The sequence below is a fragment of the Ailuropoda melanoleuca genome, chromosome 2 (genome assembly GCF_002007445.2).
Source record: "Ailuropoda melanoleuca isolate Jingjing chromosome 2, ASM200744v2, whole genome shotgun sequence".
Lineage (NCBI taxonomy): Eukaryota > Metazoa > Chordata > Mammalia > Carnivora > Ursidae > Ailuropoda > Ailuropoda melanoleuca.
Genome location: NC_048219.1, coordinates 83791591 through 83800038, shown reverse-complemented (window position 1 = coordinate 83800038; position 8448 = coordinate 83791591). Strand labels below are relative to the sequence as shown.

The window sequence follows — 8448 nt, the reverse complement described above, 5'->3', positions numbered from 1 at the left end:
TCAATATTACGTTGATTTCCATTATTTTAAAAAATCTACCTTTCCCAGCTTCTAAAGAATCAGGATTATTTATTTAACTATGTTCACTTTACTATCATGTCTCCCATTCATGATTTTCTAAAGACTTTTAACAACCACATCTGCAAATTCTTTTAACATTCTGTGACAGAATTAATCTGACCTGGAAACTTAGCTCATTTAAGTTGGCTACATGCTTGCTCTATCTAGCTCATCTCGGCCTTTCTTTTCTTTCTTCATTTTTTAAATACTTCCCCTCTGTTGTGTTTAATATCATACTTGCCACGTTTAAGAGAATATTTATCACAAATATGTAAACTACAAACATATAATAAATATATGATTATATAAACTATAAATATGCAGTACATACAATAATGTGTAATAATGATGAGCACCTGGAAACCCACAAATCGGTATAAAATCCAGAACTTTCCAGTATTTTATCACTTCCTATTTACTCTTCCCATTTCATCCTCCTGCTTTCTTCTTCTCCCCACTTAAAGGACTACTCTGAATTTTTTTTAAAAAATAGTTTTTTCATTAATATAAATATATCTTTAAACTATATATTATTTATTTTTATTTGACTTTGAGCTTCCTGAAAATAATCTCACACAAATAAAACAATCCTCTGGGTCTTCTTTTTTCCCCACTCAAATTATATTTAAAGAATTCATCCCCATCTTAATGGGGAGCTAAAAAGAGATTTGGCAATGTGCCAGAGGATATTAAGCTCAGAGAGAGAAATCATAAAATAGCAGCAAGTGTACATTCAGTTATAAGGAAGAAAGCAGAAGCAATGGAGAACGGCAATCTATAGGGAGAGCAGAAGGGAAATGGACAGAAATAGAAATGGTACACCAAGAGGGCCAGTAGCCCCTGAACTTGAGAAAGGGTGTACAAATTCCTGGAACATGAAGGCCCTTGGAATCACACTCTAGCTTAAGTCCCTATGGGGCTCACTAGACACTATGCCTGGAATTCCACCTCCTGAACTTGAGAAAGGGTGTACAAATTCCTGGAACATGAAGGCCCTTGGAATCACACTCTAGCTTAAGTCCCTGTGGGGCTCACTAGACACTATGCCTGGAATTCCACCTCCTTCGTTGGTATGTGTGGCTACCTACAGTGTGTCTCCTGGACTTCGCCCACCCTTACAGTGTGTCAATTCCTTTCAGCCAAAAGGGGCTCACTTCAAACACTATCCTTGAAACAATTCCTTACCCACCAATGAGCCATTTAGTTATAAGAATGAGCCAATGGACACCTGGGTGGCTCAGTGGTTAAGCGTCTGACTCTTGATCTCAGCTCAGGTCTTGATCTCAGGGTCATGAGTTCAAGGCCTCCGTTGGGCTCCACACTGGGTGTGGAGCTTACTTAAAAAAAAACAGAATTCATTCACTTTGTGGCATGTAGCTATAGTTCATTCATATTCACTGTTAAATATAATATTCAATTGTTATATTTTATTTTTTCTTTTGTGGTAGTTTTAAAAACATGTTTGCAAATTTTTTAACACTGCTTCTATCAAAAGGTAATTCTTCTCTTGCACAGGGGCTGACTTTAATAACTTGCCTTTGACAAATGCAGCAAAAGTGATGCCGTATGATTTCTGAAGCTAAGTGAAAAACTGTTTATTATATCATTTTCTCTTCTTTCACCCCCTCTCCCTCCCCATTTATCTCTCTCCCTTTCTCCCTCTCTTTTTCTCTCCTTCACTCCCTACCTCCCTCTCCCCTATTTGGAACCCAGCCACTATGTGACAAGGAAGCCAACTTGTCCCTGGAAAAGTGCCTCTAGGTGTAATGGAGCAGCACTAAATGCAGTGTCAGCAGACAGCCAGCATCAACCACCAGACATGTGAGTGAGTGCTCCTTCAGAGGATTTCAGCCCCTAGTCTTCCCCAGAGGAGGCTGACTCTTGGTGGAGAGAGACTAGCTGTCCCCTCTAAGGCCTGCTAAAACCACAGGCTCATGTTGTTGTCATTTTAAGCCACTAAACTTTGAGGTGGTTTGTTACACAGTAAAGGATAACTAGAACAGGACATATGGATGGTTATCAGGTTTTTGCTGTTATAAATGTGCTGCTATGAATGTTCTTATACTTGTCTCCTAACGCACAAAAGCAAGGGTGGCATTGCTAGACCATAGGATCAATAGACATTAAGCTAATAAGTGTCAAATGATTTTTCAAAATAGTTATATCATTCTCCATTCCCACAGGCATTTGTGTTCTTATTTTTTTTTATTGTTTCTCGTTAAAGAGAAATTTTTAATTTTAACACTACCTTTTCTCTTACAGTTAGTGTGCTTTGTCTTGCTAAAGACATTCTTTCTTATCCCAAGATCAGGAAGATGATCTTTGTGTTTTATTTTACATTTTTTAAGTTTTGCCTTTCACATTTTGTTTCATACATCTAGAGTTAATTTTGTGTGTAGAGTGGGTTGGGGATCCAAATTTAATTTTTCTTTATATAAATAATCAATGGTACCCAGTACCATTTGTTGAATTGTTCTTTCTTCTCCCACTGATTTGTGATGCCACCTATATCATGTATCAAAGTTCCATATTACATGTAAGCTAATTTCTTTTTTTTGCCTAGTAATAAATCTATGTATTTGTCTATTCCTACAGACAAAAAATAAATCTCTCCTTTTACTTGAGTCTCCTTTTTTCCAATAAAAAAAATTTAAATTTCTACAGACAAGTCTTGTACATGTTTTGTTAGACTCATTCTTTAAGTACCTCATTTTTTATTGCTACTACAAATGCTTTCCTTTTTAAAATTGTTTTGTTTCTTGCTGGCATAAAAATACAAGTTTACCTTTTATCCTGCCCATGTAGCTACGCGCATTGCTAACTTCTATTATTGTTTCTAATTATATCGTTTGGGATTTTCAGTGTAGACAAATATATTATCTGGTAAAATCTATTTTGTTTCTTTTTTCCCCCTATTTTTACATTTCTCAGTACTTTCGTTGTCTTACCATGCTGGCTGAAATTTCCAGTGCAATGTTGAATAGAAGTGATAATGATGGACATCTTTGTCTTCTTTCTAATTTTGAAGTAATGCTTCTAACATTCCTTAGCAAGAGTGATGTGATTTTTTATGTAAATTTGTGGTAGATAATCTTTATCAGAGTAAGAATCTTTCCTTTTATTCATGTGATTTACTAAGAATTTTTATCATGAAATAGGTGTGGAATTCTATAAAGTGTCCTTTTTTAAGAACAAGATTAACTAAGGTATAATTTATATACAATAAAATTCACCTTTTGGAGGATATAGTTCAATGAATTTTAACAAATACATGCAATCATGTAGCCACTACTACAGTCAACATGTAAGATCATTTCTGTCACCCCAAAAATTCTTTCATGCTCCTCTACAGTCATTCCGCTATATTCTTTTTTTTTAAATCAATGGATTTAGTTTGCTAACATTTTATTTAAGATTTTTCTGTGTAAATTCATGAGTGCTTTCTCCCCGTTATTATACTTCTTTTATCATCTTTGAGTGGTGTTGGCATTGAGATTATTCTGGCCTTATAAGATTTATTGGATGGTGGAGAGCAGGGAGTGGGGAGGAAGAGATTTTTCTTGTTCTTCTACTTTATACAAGAGCTTTTATGAGATTGGAAATATCTGTCCCTTGAAAATTTGGTCGAATTCACTTGTACAACTGTAAGCTATGCTGTTTTATTTATTGAAGAGTTTTAAATACTACTTTATGTTATAAGGATAGGACTATTAAGGCTTTTTATTTCTTCTAGAGTCAGGTTTATGTTCTAGGAATTTGTCCATTTTGTCTACATTTCAAATTTATTGGCATGTTTGGTCATAATATCATTTCCTTTTAATCAGTGCCATATTATTGTAATATTATATTAATGTAATATTATATGGCAGGATTAAAAGGAAATGACTTTATATATTAATGTAATATTAATATTATGTGCCATTAATATTACATTAATGTAACATAATATTTTTTGTTGTACATTTCTTTTTTCTTCTTATCAATATTGACAGAGGTTTAGTAATTTTATCTGCCTTTTCAAAGATTTAACTTTTGGCTTTCTGACACTCTTTGCTGTATCTTTGTTTCCTATTTCATTGATTTCTACTCTTATTTTCATTTTCCCTTTCCTTTCTTTGTGTTTATTCTGTTGTTCTTTTTCAAATTTCCTAATCTCATTACATTTCAGGCTTCTTTTCCAAGATAAACCTTTAAAGCTATAAATTACCCTCCAAGTTCCACTTTAACTGCATGCCACAAGTTTTGATATTTATTATTTTATTATTAATCAGAACTAAGCAATTTAATAACCAATATGATTTGTTCTTTGACTCATGATTAAGAAGAGTGTTTTTAAATTTTCAAATATATAAAAATTTTTAATCTTTTTGTTATTTACTCTTATTATTGACTCCTAATTGTACTCTTGTCAGAGAATGTAGCCTTTATGCACCAATTTTAAATTTACTGCAGCTTAGTTAAAATGAATGTTTTTTGAATATTGAGAACTTCTAGTCTTAAGGAGCCAAGTTTATATATGGTCTGTATATTAGATCAAGTTCATTAACTATATTCAAATCATCTATATTATTATGTTCTTTTGGCATGTGTTATTTATATTATTTGAGAGAGAGATATGTTAAAGTCTACTTTGATGACAGATTTATCAATATCATCTTTAAATTTCATCAATGTTTTAGAGTGCCTGGGTGGCAAAGTTGGTTAAGCATCTGACTCTTGGTTTTGGCTCAGGTATGATCTCAAGGTCATGAGATTGAGCCCCATGTCAGGCTCTGCACTCAGCACAGAGTCTGCTTGAGTTTCTCTCTCCCTCTCCCTCTTCCCCTCTCCCACTCTCTCCGTATCTAAATAAATAAATAAATCTTTAAAAAAATTTATCAATGTTTCTTTTATGTATTTGCCTTATACATTGCACTGTACATAAAATCAACTCAGAAGGGATTAAAGACCTAAATGCAAGACCTGAAACTATGAAATTTCTGAAGTTTTGGAAAAGCTTCATGTTGTTGGTCTTGGTGATTATTTTTTAGATTCAACACCAAAAGCACAAGCAACAAAAGCAAAAATAAACAAGTGGGACTATATCAAAATAGAGAGTTTTTGCACAGCAAAGTAAACAGTCAAAAAAAAAAATGAAAAGCTACCTACAGAATGATAGAAAATATCAGCCTACGAGATATCCAATAAGGGGTTAATATCCAAAATATATAAGGAACACTTACAATTCAATAGCAAAAATTCAAATAACCCAATTAAAAAAATGGGCAAAGGACCTGAGTAGACATTTTTCCAAAGAAGACATATAAATGGCCAACAGTTATATAAAAAGATGCTCAACATCATTAATCATCAGGGAAATGCAAATCAAAACCACAATGAAATACCAGCTCATATTTGTTAGGATGGCTATTATAAAAAAAGTCAAGAGATTATTGCACAAGAGTAATGTCTATAAATCAACCAAACTCAGTGCCCTGAATAGGAATATTGATTATTATTATGAATGTTATAAATAATATAGTATTTCTATAAATAAAGTATACATTTTCATAAAGACTACAGCTTACAGAGAAAAAAGTGTCAAAAGATAACAAATTCTGGCAAGGATGTAGAGAAAAGGGAAACCATGTTGGTAGGAATGTAAATTCATATAGCCATTATGGAAAACAATATGAAGATTCCTTAAAAAATTAAAAATTGACTATCATATGACCCAGCAATCCCACTTCTGGGTATACATCAAATGGGAATAAAATTAGTATCTCAAAGAAATAGCTGCTCCCCTGTGTTTGTCACATGACGTTATGCTGATTGGACCTAATGAGTGAGAAGTAGTAACTTCTGCATTTATGGTAAGATATCGGTGTGTCAAAGTGTGGAAAGTAAATCTGACTAAAATTTAGGGTCCTTCCACCTCAGTGCAATTTCTAAGGGTTCAGTGATATGGGACATGTTGAAATATCCCTTCTAAAGTAAAGGATAAGTTGTTACGTCTGGCCTCTCCTACAACCAAGAAAGAGGTACAATACCTAGTGGGCTTCTTTTGAGGGCAACATATTACTCACTTGAGTGTGTTACTTCAGGCCGTTTATCACGTGACCAGAAAAGCTTCTAGTTTTGAATGGGGCCCAGAATCAGAAAAGGCTTTACAGCAGGTTCAGGCTGCTGTGTAAGCTGCTCTGCCAGTTGAGCCGTATGATCCAGCAGATCCAATGGTGCTTGAAATGTCAGATAGGGATGCTGTTTGGAGCCTTTCACAGGCCCCTGTAGTTGAATTGCCACACAGGCCTTTGGGATTTTGGAGAAAGACTCTAAGATCCTCCGTGGATAACTACTTTCCTTTTGAGAAACAGCTCTTGGCCTGCTACTGGGCTTTGGTAAAGATCGAACACTTAACCATGGGCCACCACATTACTATATGACCTGCTACCCATCATGAACTGGTTGTTATCTAACTCACTAAGCCATAAAGTTAGGCATGTACCACAATCCATCATCAAATGGAAGTGATATATACATAATCAGTTCTGATCAGATCCTGAAGTCATACGTAAGTTACATGAAGAAGTGGCTCAAATGCCCATTGTACCTACTACTGCTACCCTACCTTCTCTCTCCCAGCCTGTACCTATTGCCTCATGGGAAGTTCCCTACAATCAACTGACAGAGGAAGAGAAGATTTGGGCCTGGTTTACAGATGCTTCTTCACCATGTACAGGCACCACCCAAAAGTGAACAGCTGCAACACTACAGTCCCTCTCTGGGACATCCCTTAAGGACAGTAGTGAAAGGAAATCCTCCCAGTGAGCAGAATGTCAAGCAAAGTACCTGGTTATTTACTTTGCTTAGAAAGAGAAATGATGAGACATGCAAATATATACCAATTCATGAGCTGCAGCAAATGGTTTGGCTGGGGGTCAGGGTCTTAGAAGTGACATAATGGAAATTTAGCAAGAAAACTGGGAAAGTTATGTGAATAGACCTCTCCGGGCAAAAACCGCGAAGATGTTTGTGTTCCATGTGAATGCTTACCAAAGGATAACCTCAGCAGAGGAGGATTTTAATAATCAAGTGTATAGAATGTTCTGTTTTGTGGATAGTGGTCAGTCTCTTTCACTTTCCACCCCTTGTTATTTATTACTGTGCTCATGAACAAAATGACTATAGTGGACATTTGCCTGGGCCAGCAACATGGACATCCACTCACCAAGGTCAGGCTGTGGTCACCCTTGCCTAATCCACAACTAGCAGAGACCAACTCTGAGCCTTCAAAATGGCACTCCTCCTGGATGATCAGCCAGCTATCTGGTGGTAGGCTGATTACATTGGATTGCTTCCATCCTGGAACTTGCAGCATTTTGTCCTTCTTGAAATACAAATTTAATCTGGATATGGATTTATCTTCTGCAATGCTTCTGCAAAACTATCATCCAGGAACTTACAGAATGTCTTATCCTCTGACATGGTATTCCATACAGCATTGTTTCTGACCAAGGAACTCACTTCATAATGAAAGAAGTGCAGTAATTGGGCCCGTGTTCATGGAATTTACTGGTCTTCCCATGTTCCTCACCACCCTAAAGCAGCTGCCTTGATGGAACAGTGGAATAGACTTCTGAAGACTCAGTTATGGTTCCAGCACGGTGGAAATACCTTGCAGGGCTGGGGCAAGCTTCTCCAGTAGGCTATATAAACTATGAATCAGAACTGAATATCTGGTGCTATTTCTCAGATAGCCAGGATTCATGGGTCCAGGAATCAAGGGGTGGAAATGGGAGTGGCACCACTCACTCTTATTCCTAATAATAGCAACATTTTTATTTTGTGTTCCTGCAGTTTTCTTCTCTGCTGGCCTAGAGCTCTTAGTTCCAGAGGGAAGAATGCTTCTACCAGTAGACACAATAATGATTCCACTGAACTAAAAATTAAGATTGCCACCTGGTTGCTTTGGGCTTCTCATACCATTGAATCAACCAACAGTGTTGTTTGGGATGATTAATCCTGAATGCCAACGGAAAATTGAATGAATATTCAACAGTGGCAGTAAGAAACAATATATCTAACTTGTAGGAGATTCCTTATGACATCTCTTAATTTTACCATATATTTAGCAGAGTATTGGTATTAAATATTTCACAGAGTTAACTTCCTTAGTCCATTTGACCCCATCTATTATAGGTACCCCATGTGGACTGCAGTCTTCTCTGACCATGCAGACAAAATGGGCTCCTCTCTGCTGACCTCATCTGGAGTTACTATTTTTTCTTTGCTTTTTTAAAGACAGTTTTATTGAAGTATGACTAATATACAATAACTGTACCTACACAAAATATGAACTTTGATACATGTCTTGAAATGTTTTAATTGTGGTCAAATACACATAACATA

General features: G+C 35.8%; 1 pseudogene; it reads left to right on the top strand.

Annotated features, from left to right (window-relative positions):
- The first annotated feature begins 2572 nt into the window (after nucleotides 1-2572).
- On the top strand, nucleotides 2573-8087 carry LOC117795778 (annotated as a pseudogene).
- The last annotated feature ends 361 nt before the right edge of the window (nucleotides 8088-8448 follow it).